Here is a 16,130-nt window from a genome sequence, read left to right as displayed (position 1 = left end):
AAATCAAACAAAGACAGAAACAAACAAACAAAAAAGTCTATTTCGATATTCCAATCTGTCTCTTCAAATCTTTTGCCCATTTTTAAACTGCTTTATTTGTCTTTTTATTGTTAAATTGTAAGAGTTCTTTATATAGTTCTTTGATACTGGACCGTTATCAGGTACATGATTTGCAAATATTTTGTCCCAGGTTGTCTTTTCACTTTCTGGATAATGTCTTTTAATACACAAAAGTGTTTAATTTTGATAAAGTCCAATTCATTTATTTTTTCTTGTTGCTTGTGCTTTTGATGTCATATCTAAGAAACCATTGCCTATTCTAAGATCATATAGCTTTACCCCTTTATTTCCTTCTACGAGTTGTATAATTTTAGGTCTCTTGCTTCAGTCTTTGGTCCATTTTGAGTTAATTTTTGTATATGGTGTCAGGTAGGGATTCAACTTCATTCCTTTGCATGTAGATAACCACTTGTCCCAGCACCATTTGTTGAAGAGACTATTCTTTCCTCATTGAATGGTCTTGGCACTCTTGTCAAAAGTCAACTGGTGGGCTTCCCTGGTGGCGCAGTGGTTGAGAGTCTGCCTGCCAGTGCAGGGGACACGGGTTCGAGCCCTGGTCTGGGAGGAGCCCATGTGCCACAGAGCAACTAGGCCTGTGAGCCACAACTACTGAGCCTGCACATCTGGAGCCTGTGCTCCACAACAGGAGAGGCCGTGATAGTGAGAGGCCCGTGCACCGTGATGGGGGGTGGCCCCTGCTCGCCGCAACTAGAGAAAGCCCTCACGTAGAAACGAAGACCCAACGCAGCAAAAAATAAATAAATATTTTTTTTAAGAAGTCAATTGGCAATGGATGTAGGGGTTTATTTCTGGCCTTTTAATGCTACTCCATTGATTTATAGGTCTATCCTCATGCCAGTACCAGACTATAGTCTTGTACAGTCGGCCCTCTGTATCCTTGGGTTTCACACCCACGGATTCCACCAACCACAGAACGAAAATATTAAAAGAAAAAAATTCCAGCAAGTTCCAAAAAAGCAAAACTTGAATTTGCCATGTGCTAGCAACTATTTACATAGCATTTACTTTGTATTTATAACTATTTACATAACATTTACATTATATTAGTATTATAAGTAATCTAGACAGAGATCATTTAAAATATATGGGAGGATTTCACAGGTTATACACAAACACTATGTCATTTTATATAAGCGACTTGAGCATCTGCAGATTCTGGAATCCAGGGAAAGTCCTGGAACTAATCCCACACGGATACTGAGCGACAACTGAACTCAGGAAATGTAATTCCTCCAACTTTGTTGTTGTTCTTCAAGATTGTTTCAGCTACTTGGAACCTTGCTTTTCTATAAACATATTAGGATAGAAGTGCATCATTAAAAAATACAAATCTTTCCAAAAGTAAGGTACAAATGTACTGTAATTCCACTTTGAATTCCTATTATTTTTAAAGTGGACAAAGCGATGTCCAGTATTACCCAAACATAGGCTTGAAAAGTACTCATGCAAGGAGATTTGCTGTCTTGTTTTGCTTCTTATGATGAGTGGTGGTGAACAAGTATCTGTTATCGCCTGTGTCCAATTTAGTATGTAATTTTGCGTGTCTTACCTATCACATAATAAACAATGTTAAGTGAAATACATTTTTGAAAGGAACACAGAGATTGCGAGGGATGTAATAAAGGAGAATTAAATTCTGGTTCTTGGCTTGACATGTGGCTTAGAATCAGACTTGAGATCTTGTCTGAACAGAGGGGAAGAGAATTCCAGGGGAAGTAGCAGGAAGTGGCAGGGCGAGGGGGGCAGCAGGGGCAGCCCAGGGTAACCTCATGAACTCCATAGATGCATGAATGTCACCATGCAGAGTGCCTCAGCCCTCTTGCTGCACCGCAGAGAAAGCTGCCTTCCCGGTGAGGCTGTGGGGTCACTGCCCAGGGCAGGGATTAAGAAGAGAGTAGACGTGGGTGCTTCCGGCCACACTCCATCTCCCACTCCGGCAAGGAGGCAGGGTGGAGGCCCTGCCTCTGTGCCTTCACTGTGGCCCACTAGAGGGTCAAACCCTGTCGCGCTGGGACTTTTAAACCCGTAAATGATTTCCGGAGGAGCACCAGAGAGAGAACTCCAACAGTGGCCAGGTAAGTACAAAGGCATCTGTCCGTTCCCCCTCCTTCCTTCACACTCCCCCGGCCCCAGCACACACAGCAGGAGCTGGCCTTCGAGAGGGCATATCTGTGAGACAACCAGGGCCCTCCTCCAGGACCGAGATAGGGTCCCTGCTTAAGCCCTCGGGGAGGAGAATGGAAGGGATAAGATTTCAACTAGGAGTGAGGCTTTACAGTGAATTGACCTTTTACATTCTTCTTTCTCCAAATAAGTAAAACGGGTTAGATTTTAACAACTAAAAGTAACTAGAAATAATAAACTCTTCCTAAGAATTCATTAAACAGCAAGTCAGGGAGAACTTAAGAGAGCATCATCAAAGCCATACTTGGAGAGAAACACAAAACTATTCTGTGTTTATATCCCAGGGAAATAAGACTGGTCAGTTACCTGGTCACTATAGGCTCAGGCCACAGGGTTTGGTGCAGATGCTCTGCCCCAACCCGCAAGGATACACCAGGTCAGAGGAACACAGATGTCCTACTAATACCATCACTCAGCTCAGCACACTGCAAATACTTCTAACCCTTGCAATGACTCTGCAGGTAGTCTCTATTATCCACATTTTATAGAAGAGGAAAAAGAGCGGTTGGGTGACAGTGGTCTCCCTGGGATGCGACCCACCTGTCTGCCTGGGCCCTGCCCACCACGGCAGCAGCTTGCCCTGACTCTCCTCAGAGCCCCTCACAAGCCCTCCGCACCGCGTCGGGCTGGTCCCTCCTCTGGGCCCCCTTTGCCCGGCTTCCCAGATGGACTTTTCTGCTCCCAGCCTCTCCCAGAACGTCTCTTCCCATGGTTCCCCCCATCTTTCGGCTTTCAAGTCTCCAATAACCCAAGACCCTGAAGCCAGCTCGTTTGACATGATTGTGGAGGGGGCAGAGGAAACACTTCTCCGGGAGCCCCCGAACCAAGAAAACAGGCTGGAGCGCGGCCCCAGGGAGGAAGCAGGGCGGGTCGGCCGGAGAGGATGTTGACCCCAACGGGTCAGATGTGAGGAGGGGCCCTCTGGGCAGAGGGAAGTGAGAACGGGGACTGCCTGGAAGAGATTGTTCACGCTTTCAAGCCGGGCCAAGCTAGATGAGTAATGCCAGAGGCTGGCAGCCCGGAGGCTCCCCGCGAGGAGCGGGGCCGTGCGCCCCACTGGGTCTGGGGGTGGAGGGGCGGGCAACCCACGCAGTGATCCAGCCCAGGGGACTGCTGGGGACAGCCTTCGGGTTCTCCTGAGTGGCGTAAGTGGCACCGGATGCGGGGCCCACTTGGGAGGCTCCCTTTCTCTGTCCCTTGGACGTCTCGGCCCTTAGCAATGAACCCCTGAGTGAGACGTGGCGCCGGCCGCCGGGGGTCGGGGATGGGGGATGCTCCTGCCCGGGGATGAGTGGATCGTGGCCTCCGGCTTTGAAGGTCCTTGGTTGGCTGGCTGTCTCTGCAGGGGTGCACCTCTCAGGTCTCTGAGGCAGTATTTTTGGAGACTGTGACACTTCTCTGGAGAAGAAAAATTGGAGAGAACCCACGTTTCCATGTCCCTGCAGGGCTCTCCTCCCTCCTGGGAAACTCTGCGTAAGCCACCACCTTTCTGAACCTGCCGTTAGACCTCAGGTCAGTAGTGCCCATCTTGACACAGGGCATCATCCTTGTGCCTGTACGACAGCCTCAAGGAAGCTGGGCAGCACTGCTCAATATTAGGAATAAAAGGATCTCTCTGGAGGTCAAGTGTGGGAAGTCAGGCACCTTCTGGGCTGAGCAGACCCCTAACCACAGCCTGAGGCTTTGCCTCAGCTATCAACATGGAGCTGATAGGAGGGGGGAAAATGGTTTTGTTAATAATGACTTTTCGAGTTTAGCACCTAGTGATCAAGAACAATTATTTCAAACAGGAAGTTCTCAGAAGCAGGACACTACTCATAACACTTATCTGTAAACCCGTCACTGACGGCAAAATGGATAAGAGACGCTCGGCCTTGAGCTGTTGTTGCTGTCGGCAACATGTCTGAGCCCTGGATCTCTTGCCCCTAAACTAAAAGCATCCAGCCCCAGGTTTCCAGAGGGAGGCGGGGAACTTCCTTTTATCACTAGGAATCGCAGCCACTTCTTCCTAAGTCTGTTCCAGTCTGAGCGGGTTTTCCTGTTTCACCATCGCTCCATTCTGCATTTCAATGGCAAGCTCCTTGCCTTCTGTTCTAACTTCCCTCCTTTATATCCCGGATGACATGATTAAATCCACTCCCACCGGCTGGCGGGTGGGGGGGGGGTGTGTGTGGGGGGGTGTGGGGTGGGGGGTGGGGTGTGTGTGTGTGCGTGTGTGTGTGTGTGCGTGTGTGTGTGTGCATGCGCGTGTGGCGGCTCAGGAACTCTGCACTGAGAGGGTTACAGCCGTCCCTCCTCTGCTCCCCCTGCGGGGTTCCAGTGACCATGCGGGGTCGGGCCCAGGTCCCCTGGCTGCACAGCCCCGGCGCCCTTCACCTCCCGGCTCCAGCAGCCCCATCTGGCTCACTAGGAGCACCCTGACCCATATCATATAGCATCTTGGAAGTCCCTTCTGATTCCCCTAGCATTCTGGCTTCTCCTTCGTGGGTTTTTTTTCTTTTCTTTTTTTTTTTTCCCCAAGCCTAACAGCTCTCTCCAGACCTCATTTCCTCCACACCCATCTCCATTAAACCTTCCAGCCAAAATCTGACCAACACTCCCTGGCCAGCTTGTCTGTCTTCCCCACGGCTTCCAAAAGCCCAGCTTTGAAAGCATCCTCCTGTCGCATTTCTCTGTGTCTGCATTGGAGCTCTGCGCACGCAGCCCTGAAGATGGAACCCAGTCTGCGGAAGCCCATCCCATCTGGGCCTTCAACAGTGCACGGAGGCTCTCTGGCTGGAGCTGCTCTTCTCAAATCCAGGGCTCCACCCTTCGCCACACCCCTACCATCCTCTCAGGTCACGACTCCACCCTGATTTTACAAAAAAAACAGAAGTCACCTCCCGGAGTTTCCTCACCCTCTCATCCCCCCCTCCCCCAACCTGGACTCAGAAATACCTTCTCCACCCCTACCCACCTTCCCCACTTGGCCGGCTCTTCCTGCAAGGCCTCAGGTAAACATCAGCTCTTCCCTGGGGCCTCTGCATCCACAGGAAGTGCTCAGTACAGGTCAGCTATTATTATTTTTAATCCATGCCCCTTCACACAGCGTCCATCACTCTGCTTTCTGCCATGACAATACTTTATCGCACTGACCACACATTAACAATTCTTTATCTACATGCCTTTCCGCATATAAAACCACAAGCTCCTTGAGAACAGGGAATGTAGCTTTGTTCATCTTTGGAAAGAGTCGGGTGCCTGGCATTTAATAGATGCTCAATAAACGTTGAATGAAATAAATACATAAATAACTGACTTCTCGGGTAGCTCTGAGGTCAGTATTTTCATCTATTTCCTAGCCATGATCAGAATCACCTCAAAAGATTTAGAAATTTTAAACACCCTGACTGCAGGCCAAACCAATTTGGTTAGAATCTCTTAGGGGGAGATCAAGCCTCAGTCTTCCTTCTGAAAAACTGATTGTACAGTGCAGCTGGCTTTGATAATCACCGGCTTGTGGAAGGCAGTGGACTCAGAAGATTTAAAAGGTATGGAATTCTCATATGTTGTACTACAGGAGATGCCTGACTGTAATCTACAAGAAACAATCAAACAAGAAATTGATTCGTGAAGTGTTAAATAATAACGAAGTTGGGGTGAGATCAGTGGAAATGCGCAGTGGGTGGGGGGATGACTCCAACACCAGGGCTGTGTCAGCTCAAGTCCGCCAGGTTTGCAGCCTTGGCAGTCGAGGTACTCCCTGTTCATTGCCCTGGTGCCTTTAGCCAGCATCACGGTTCCCCAGTGCTATCACACCTGTGCTTCTAAGTCGACCATTTACAGGACTTTGGAGACAAGCAACGTAACCACGGCGAGCTGTAAGGGGCAGGCTGTGTGGGGAGGTGAAGAGCTGGGCAGATGTGGCCACTAGGCAAAAATGAGCCAGAACTGTCCAGTGGCTCTTCTGAAATGACTCTGTGTTTGTTCCTGAACTTGACATGTTGTAAGTCGTGAACGGTCCCTAAGAAGTCAGTGTGGATAAGGGATCTAGGATCGGACACTCCAAGCAGGGTGTGTCGGCCTTATCTGGGGGTTTGTTAGAAATGCAGAGTCTCGGCCCTCCTCAGTCAGAATATGCATTTTATTGAACAAGAGGCAAGCACGCTCACGTTTGAGAAGCTCTGCTCTAGACCAGACCCGATGCAGACGAGCTGCCCTGGCCTGTGACTCGGCATTGCTAACAAGCTCCGAGGCAAGGCACGTGCTGCCGCCTGCTGCCGTGGGCTCCCCACAGTCAGTACTTCCCTCTGACAAGCAGAGGAATGGGCCGTCCTATCTGCAGCCTGCCTTCCCCGGGGTATGTGTTAGGAACCCCTGGGTTCCGAGTGAGAAGAAAACCAACACCAAGGGGTTTAAACAGTAAACGACTTGCATCTGCTCACACAACTGAAGAGTTCACAGGTCTGGCTCACTCTCTCCCGGGAGCCTGGACACGCAGGCTCAGTACTGTCACCTGGAACGTGGGTGCTCTGGTGGCCCTGCTCTGTCCCCATGGCGATGGCTTCACCTGCACTCCACCGGGTGTCTCCCTCCCCATCATGACCTGGGATCCCCGAGGTCGAGAAGGGCAGCAGCTAGCCGAGATTCCTTCCTGCCATCCATTACATTTCACACACACAGTATGGCAGTCAGTTTTATCCACTTTAGTCGGAAGTGCTGTGCTGAACTCCCTTGTGTGGAGCTGATTCTAGGAAAGCCTGGACTTTTCCTACCCCAGGAGACGTGGTCCCCATCCCCCTCCCCGTGGCAGCATCCGCAGGTCCCCTGTCCTCTAGTTCTGTAGGTAGGTCTGGCCAAGGAGAGGTACTATCAGAAAGTCAGGAGAGCAACGGGATTTTTTTCCAGGATCTATTTTCTGGCCCCAGCCCGCTGGGCTCTAACTGGCATAGCTTCATTCCTCTTCCCCAAGCCAGAGCCGCTGGCTGGCAGGACCCCTAAGGCTACCAGTACCCTGGGCTCCAGTAACTGCCTCTCCCTCTTCCCAGGCACAGCTGATGGATGACGCTCTGAGCTACTGCCTAGCTTAGGAAGCTGCCAGAGTCTCCGCGGAGTCCCCTATATAAACGCTCTGTTTGCTCCTTGACCTTTCTCCATTCAGCATTTGAATTATGCCATCTGCCTCCTGAGGGACCCCGACTGACACAGACGCAACTTCATTGTGCGGAAAAATATAAAATCTCCATATACGGAGAATCTTTTTAAGCTTCGTTTACAAATTTACAGGAGTCAATAACCAAGACGTCTAAGAACAGTGATTTGAAATGCAGAAGATACACAATAAATGTTAAATGTTTAAAACCAACTGGGATAACTTTAGAAGAAAAAAGTGCTTTCTACCCCGGTTCATTAATTTTTCACTTTATAAAAATAATCACACTTTCAGGTCAGAATAAGGTGCATATACAGAAAATGGGGAAAGGTGGGCTGTACACACACTGAAGCAGAGCACATCTTGCACCGCCCCCTTTGAGATGGTAACAGTGTTAACCGTTGTTCTTACCGGAATGTTCATCCTGAGAAAGACAGGAAACTTTCATAGACTGTGACGGTTATAGTTCACAGTGATGGCAACGGAACTCCGAGGACAGAGCCCAGGCCTTCAAGCCAGCACCGCAGCCGAGCGCTCCGCGGGGATTGTGCGGGCTGTGCCCGCGCGGTCCCTCAGGGCAGCGCCTCGGGCGGGGGCGGCTGCAGCGGCATCCGGAGCCCATAGCGCCGTAGTTCGTGTGCGGGACGCTGGGGGGCGCCAGGAGGCCCCCCGGCACCGCGGGGCGCGCGGGCTCCGGGCCCCGCCGGGGGTGCAGGGCCCCGGCAGCCGGACGGTCCCCGGGCAGCGGCGCGGCGAAGAAGGCGGGGTCGGGCTCCTCGCCGTCCAGCGGGGACGTGTCAGGCGTGGGCAGCGGGTAGCCGTCGAGCGGGGGCGCGCCCAGAGCCTGACAGGGACGGGGGGATCGGTCCCGTCGCCCGGCCGGTCCTGCAGGGCCCAGCGCAGCGCCGCCTCCTCCAGGAAGGCCGCCCCTCTGCCCGCGCCCGCCTATAGCTGCGGAACGAGTCGCTCCCGGACCCTCGGAGCGCGGGCCTCCCTCGAGCCGGCGGGAGGCCGGCAAAGCGGCGCCCCGCACACTCCATCATCCGAGTGAAGACCGTGTGGAGGTTAATATTAACCATTTTGCCTGACCAGGGACACCAGGACTCCGCCAGCCAGAGTGTGCTGCGGCCGATTTCACCCACCCCGACCGAATCGGCTTCACGGGACGCGGGCTCAGTCCGGAGATACTAGGGTCCTGGAAGGGTCAACTAAGCCCCCCGGCAGGCCAACCCCTGCCCCAGAAAGGCGGGCAACTTAGGGACGGTGACCAGGAGCGAGGACCGCCGGCGGGGTTTTCTATCCACCGCTGGGCTGCCAGCACCCCTGGGATCCGATACGGAAAGAACCGGTCCTGTTAAAGATTGCACTTAGGACGCGCACGGTTTCTACCTCTTTCGTCTCGGTTGAGATGTGCTCTCCCACCGGGTCCGCTCTATTTTAAATGCAGGTCCTCTCCGTTCATGTTCACAAACTCAGTCTTTGCATGAGTGTGAGGGAGCCTTAAGACTGTAATTGTACACTAAAGGATTAGCCAACATACACACTTACATGGGACTGGAGACGGGACAAGTGGGCCTGACCCCGCAGAAGAGCGGAGAAGACCACCAACCAGGTAAACAGAGGTTCAGTTTCTAGGAACACGAGAACACCATACATAAATCTGAAAAGGCAAGCTGCAGACTAGTAGGGAACATGTGATCCCACTAGTGGGGGTGGAGGGGAGAGGAAACCCTACGTGTCTTTATGATTGTGTATGCAGAGAAAACGAAGGCAAGGGAAAACAGGACTGGAAAGCGGTCACTAGTTTTCCCTTGATTTTCTACTTAAATTTTTTATGAAAAAAAGAGGAAATTATTATTATTTGCAGTACGCGGGCCTCTCACTGTTGTGGCCTCTCCCGTTGCGGAGCACAGGCTCCGGACGCACAGGCTCAGCGGCCATGGCTCACAGGCCCAGCCGCTCCGCGGCATATGGGATCTTCCCAGACAGGGGCACGAACCCCTGTCCCCTGCATCGGCAGGCGGACTCTCAACCATTGCGCCACCAGGGAAGCCCAGGAAATTAAAATTGTTAATGACGCTATTTACGCAGAAGACAAATGATTTTGCATTGGTAAGATGAAAATAAAGCCTGGCCATTTTATTCCTTCTTAAAAAAAAAAAAAAGCCAACTCTCCCTCAACTTGGAAAGACTGAAAGCAGAACGAGCTTGAACTCCTCACAACTAGAGGCCACGTCTCCTGGCTTTTCAAACACCAACTTCAGCATCGAAAAAAGACCTCAATACAGAAGCCTGTATCACTTGAAGTTTAAAGCTTTGCACATTTTTCTGAAAGGGACTGTTGAATGCATTTCCAGCTTTGTTAATGATCAGCAGTTTTATCTAAGTCTCTAAATTTCCTCCCTGAAAAAATAAAGGAATCAGCTCCCTGTTTGAAAACTTGGAATAAGAGCATTCGAGTTTTTTTTACAGAACCTTTGCCTGATTAGAGGACACCTTTAAAACCTTTCCCAAGACCGCAGAATTTTGTATTCTTTCTCACGTACACCTGGAGATGGTTAACAGTTTGATCTTGGGCCTAATTTCATCTCGCGCCTCCAAGACGGTTCAGCACCTGCCAGTTGTTTCCCTACGTGTAAAATTCGCGGTACAGGCGAGTTCTCAGAGGTAGAGCCACGGACCCAAGCGGTGGTCAACCCACGCGGATTTCTCCGAGCCCGGCCTTCCCCCCGCAGAAGCCCCCTCCCCTCGCTCCCTCCTGCGTTCCCGGCGCCTCCCCGGGCGGCCGGCGCAGCTCCGTGTCCTGCGGGCCCGGGGCCCCGCGCCAGCAGCCCGCGCTCCGCCTTAGCCACACCTCGAAGATGCCGGAGAGACTCGCCCTCAGCTCGGCCCGAGGCCCCAGGACGGCGTCCCGCCGCCCGCCGCCGCCTCTCCCCTCACCTTCACGTCCCCGAGGAGGCTCAGCCTGGCGCTCACGGCGGGCAGCGCGCTCCGGGGCTGGCTCTGCTCGTCACTGGCGTACCCCGCTTCCGGGCTGCTCATGGCGCTCCAGTCCTGCTCGGCGCCCCGCGACCCTCCGCCGGACACGCCAACCGGGGGAGAGGGGGTGGGGAGGGAGATGCCCCGCGGGACGCTGGCGCCCCCCGGCCGACCCCGTCCCTCGGCCCCAGCCCGCGTCGAAGCCAGCGCCCCCGCCGGCCCAGTGACACCGCGGATGCCCCCAGGCCTGGGGGCCTTTATCGTACAGACGTGGCCCTTCGAAAACCCCTGCTCCCGCCGCCGGCTGCACCCGCGAGGCCGAGAACCCGGGCGCCGGGCACCGCGACGCGCGGCCAAAGCTCACTAGGGCGCGGCGCACGGTTACGGGTTTAGTTTCTCCTCGGCAGAAGGTCACAGGCCGAGACCCAAATGCCTCCCCGCCTCGGAGGAGAGTCAGTCCCGGACGCCACGTTTGGCCCTTCTGAGGTCCCCGCGCGGCAGGCCCTCTCCTGAACGATACAAAAGGGAAACCCTTCGAGCCCGATTCGCCCCGGGCCGCGCACACCGGTGCTGGGCGGGCACCGGGGCGCAAAGCCACGGGCGCGAAACGCCTCGACGCGAGCGCACGATGTCGCGGTCTTTCTGTCCCGGTCACCAGGGTGGCCGTGCTCTCCTCCACCCGCACCAAACCTAAGAGCTTTTACCTTCTAAGTTGCAAGTCACTGCAGAGTCTGGTTGACATGCTCCCCTGAATTAGTAGCAGCCGGAGCGCGGTTCCCGGCGAGGGGAACGCGGCGCCCTCGGCTTCCAGCGCCTTCTGGGCCCGGAGACGCACGCGCGGGAGGGACTCGCCGCCGCCTCCCGGGACCTAGACCCGCGCGCGGCGGAGGGTGGAGGTGGGCGTGGAAACCGACAGCCGAGCTTAGGGTTTACCCCTTGACACGATCTTATTTTTCCTTTGTGTAAAGGTTTAGGGACACTACTTCTCTTTCCTAATGGGTGTAAGAAGAGACCGAACCTAAGAATCACAACCACGGTGGGACGCAGTCCTGATTGTCTGGGATTGATTGAAATGCCGTGAAGCGGACGCTGTGCTTTGTAATAACACGTGCATCACTATTGCATCTGCTCCCTTCCCCCGCCACACCCAGAAACTTTATCCCAAAATATCCACCTCCGCCGGAGAGAGGGCAGCTCCTGGGAGAGATGGGAGCACCGGTATCCTCACATTTCACAGTGGGGAGTCAAGGCTTCCAGCCTTTGCGATGAAACAAGGAAAAGGGTGTGTTATCCCAGTACTTTAGAAGGCAGCGGTAATCAATATAAGAAATGGAAATAAGGCAGTAACTATCGTTCTGTTCGGAGGAACACAGGACGTACTTGGCTATTATAGCAGGAAGTCAGTGTCTAATAGGGATAAACATGGAATGAGCCTCGCAGGCATGTTAATTAATGAACCGCCAGAGGAACAGTTATTAGTGTAGGTAAAGCCCATTTCAAGCAAAAGAGGGGCAGGGGGATTGACTAACACGTGGAAGGGGGGCTGGGGAGGGACGAGACCTTCCTATGGCTCTTAGTTTCTATTACAAGCCCCTCTGTAATGTTGCTTTGCTGTTGTTGTTGTATTTTTTTTGTAAGCATGCACATCATTTTAAATTTTAAAATTATTTTAAACGAATAAATAAAACTATACACTTCCCATACCCACAATCCTTTTACTGAAACAACGAACTTGATTTTCTATTTTATTTCTCCCTCTTGTAGTCTCCCTCTGCAGTTTCATATTCTTGGTGTATGTGTGTGCACCTACGACCCCAAGTATTGTTTTCAAACATCCAGACAGATTTCTTAAAATAAGCAGAAGAATCCACTGTGTAGGGAACAACTATAAAGCTGTCTCTTCATTTCATGGCTGTGTCAGAATTTTCTTCTCTTCACCCCCTCCACCACTGCCCTGGGGAAATAACTTCTGAAGAGTGAGTGATTCAAAGTCCCCGGTATGAAGTTTCAACATTACTTGGAACTGCTGAAAGCCAGAATTTATTTCTTCATGTGCGGCCCTCCCCCATTCCACTCTGTCTTATTCATCCTCAAGAATTCCAACCCTGTTCAGTCCTTAAAAACTAAATGACATGGAAATGTGATTCAGGACTTGAGAAACTATGATTGGTGGGGAAAAGGGCTGGACTGAAAGGTGAGTATTAGCAGACTTGACATTGAGCTCAGTATGTCCCAGTGAACTGTCCCTTTATAAAGACCTTGAGATTTTCATGCCAAATGGGAGTTCATGTGAATTGAGGCATTCTATATGAAGCTCTTCTTCAAGTGACAATTATTTCTATTTTCATTTTATAATCAGAGAGGCTGAGCTGCCCAAAGATTGGAGTGAAACACAGATGGTCTAGGTTTCCAGCTCATATGGGCAAACTTAAAAGACTGGGAAATTCTCCATCCACTAAGCAAAAGCACGAGGGGAAGCGAGTCACTGTTGTTTCTCTTTCCCAGTGGAATAACGAAGTTAAATCCCCCAAGTCTGCTGGGAAAGACAGAGATACATAAAATCAAAAGGTCGAGAGGGGAGAGAGAAGAGAGCGCTTCCTGTGGCCCTGAAGCCATCCTTAAACACCATCTCATTCATCGCTACAATCTCCAATGAGGGAGACAGGGCTTTTATCATCCTCCCTACTTTTTACAGATGAGCAGACCGGAGACCAGAAAAGATTAGTGCCTTTTCCAAACTCACAATGATCGGGTGCTGAGCCAGGGGGAACTTCTGACTCAAAATGTAGAGTCTTCTCCTTTTGGAACACTACCGCGTATTCAGCCATTCTCTGCTCTGCTCCAATAGCTTATGCTCTGTGTTGAGTCTGCTGTCCTGACACATATTCAAGAGGAAGGAGTTCTAGCCACTGGGGACTGTCTCAAGTAGAAGAGCGACAAAGCAGGAACTCCCAGTTCCTTCGGAAAACTGAGGTTTTCAACTGAGGTACCAAGTCAGTTACTCAGTCCATTTCTGAGCACTTACCAGGTGCCAGGTCAGGTGACACAAAGTGAAGAGACAGTCCTTGCCCCGGGGGCACTCCTTGTGACCACAGGAATCAAACAAACCAGAACACTGCTAACCATTCTTTTCCTTGCCTAACAAGAGATCAGGTATGTGCGAGGGCCCTGCCCATGACCCTGTAGAAACCGGGGTCCACAGCAAGGCTACTGCAACTTATCGACGCTCATCTGAATCTCCACACAGAGTGTAACTTCACAGATCATCTTTTTGAACAATATCACCTTGGGGAATACTTGTTATGATTTCGACCCTGACAAAACGTTCGAGACTTTGGCTAAAGTGGAAAGAAGATCTTCAAAGCTAAACTGTTTTCAGCAAGAATAAGATTAAATTTTTTTTCTTTTTTTCAACCAAACTGTTGTTTAGACCTGAGCTTCAGAGAACGTTTACATTAAAGAACATTATTAATATAGTAGCAACAACTTCTTTAGCGCTTGCTGTATACTAGTGCTAAGAAATTTTATATTTTGCTAAGAAGTATTGTTTTATTATTTAAATACTATTTGGTACTGCCCTAAGAATTTTTAATATCCAGAATTTTTAATATCCAGAATTTTTAATATCCAGATTCTTATTCAAGAATCTTAAATAAAGCTGGGAGAATTGCCAGTGGTGAGGGTTCAGTGTTGGTGTAAGGGGGACAGTGCAAAGTGATTCACACGAAGCTGTCTAATGATTCAGGAGAAAGCACACAACTTTCTCACTAGAGGGAAGGTCGGGGTAGGTGTTACAGTGAAAAATTAAGGAGATGCAGCTTCATCCCAGGTCAGGGGACCCAAGGAATGTTCTTTAGGCCACAGGTTCATCCCGTGGAGGAAGGAGCAGAACATTCCACATCCTACTCCACCTGGGTGGTCAGGGACACCAAAGCCACTTTTTCTCAGATGAATGAATATTCGGGATTCAGAAGGAAGCACCTCGTAGGCAGGAAGAAAAAAAATCTACGCTAAAATAATGGATGTAAAATCTCTCTCGCCCAGCCCCTGTTGTCAAAACAAATCCAAGGGGAATAGGAGGAAGGGAATGTTGAACGTCTATTATGTGACAGGCACAGTTCTGAGTATTAAAAACAAAATGAAATGGGACATTTAAGGACGTCAGACAGCGATGATACCTTTTGGTTCACAGCACCCACTCCATTTTCTCTGAATTCCTTTTGCTTGTATGTGCTTTTCCTGACATCAGCATAAACGTACAGAAGAAGCTGAAGTCTTTTGCAGTGTGATTCAGATGAAAGGCGCAGTCATCTTCTGAGATAAGAATAAGAGGTAAGGGAAATAGTTTCAGTGGGATATTGTCTTGTAGCTGCCTGTATAAGGAGCTTACACGTTTAGTTGTAGCTTATCAGACCTGCCCTGGTAGCTTTAATAGAGATCAGGCAGTATCTCGGTGGGAAAGAAAATACCGTCTTCTTTTTCTGGGTCCCTCAAAGGTGTGTAGACTCTCTGCTGGAACCCAATCTGGACATCTCAGCCCACGAAATGGTTGGATTCCTGCCTCGTGACACACTTCTCAGGTACCTCCGAAGTAAAGATGGGGTGGGAGGGAGCAGGGGGAGCAGTGTATCCTTTATGTATTTGTGCCCAAAAGAAAACCACTAAAAATTGAGAGAAATTTAATCTTTTGAAAAGATCAGTCACCAGCTGGTACCTGTGGTCACTTCATCCACGTCTGCTTGAAGAGAGGAGTCTACGCATCTGGTGACACCACGGTTGTCCCACCTGAGTCAAGTCTGACATTCTGTCCCTCACTTTAAAACTACTGATATATTTGACAGGACCCAAAACGCTTTTCCTGATTTTTCCGCCAGTGCCCACGTTCCTATACTTCAAAATAAGAAAGGGTCATTTAGGATAAAACCCATGTCAATAACCTGTTGCTAAGTTAACAAAGCTCCCTAGTACTTCCCGGTTTACAACAACAATTTTTTTTTTTTTAATCTCTCCCACCTGTGAATTGCCTGCGCTCGTCTGGGCATCTGTTCTGGCCTCTCCTGCGTTCCAGTCGACAGGATGGTCGCAGGAGATGGGAGCCCTCCCTTCGCAGGCCGGCGAGTGGTCTCTCCTCTCCGCGTGGTCTCTGCACGTGGTCTCACCACCTTGGTAGCTGGACTTCCTCTACAGTAGCTCAGGGCTCTTGGGAGTACAAGAAACTCTGCCTAGGCTTCCTGAGGGTTGGTCCTGGTTGCCTGCACAGCCTCACTTCGATTGCATTCTATTGGGTTAGAGTAGCAAGTCCAACCCAGATTAAGTGTGGGAGGAGTTGATACAAGGATGTAAATACCCAAGGTAGGGAGATAAGCCACTGCCCACCACACTGCACAAAGGGAAAGGACCGTGTCTTCATCTGGTGGGGCATCACAGTTGCCTTTGTGAGAGGGACGCAACCCTGTGTTCCTTGATTCAACTCAGTAACGTGAGAGGATTCTTGAGATGTCCCTTTGTGTTTTCAAATAAAGGGAAACTACGTTTTTGCTACAATGCTTGGGTGCCATGCTTCCCAACAAACCTTCTCCATCAGCGCTTCTAAACCTGAGGGCTTCGGATTCCTACAAACTTTGGATGAGTAATGAGGAGTCATGAATTGCCTAAAACTATGTCTAAAATATTGCACATGTGCGTGTGTGTGTGCTCCCTGGGAGGGCATTCCTAGCTTTCCGTAGACTATCATCTGGGAGGGCATTCCTAGCTT

The sequence above is a fragment of the Lagenorhynchus albirostris genome, chromosome 17 (assembly GCF_949774975.1).
Source record: "Lagenorhynchus albirostris chromosome 17, mLagAlb1.1, whole genome shotgun sequence".
NCBI classification, from domain to species: domain Eukaryota; kingdom Metazoa; phylum Chordata; class Mammalia; order Artiodactyla; family Delphinidae; genus Lagenorhynchus; species Lagenorhynchus albirostris.
This window is presented reverse-complemented; position numbering follows the sequence as displayed.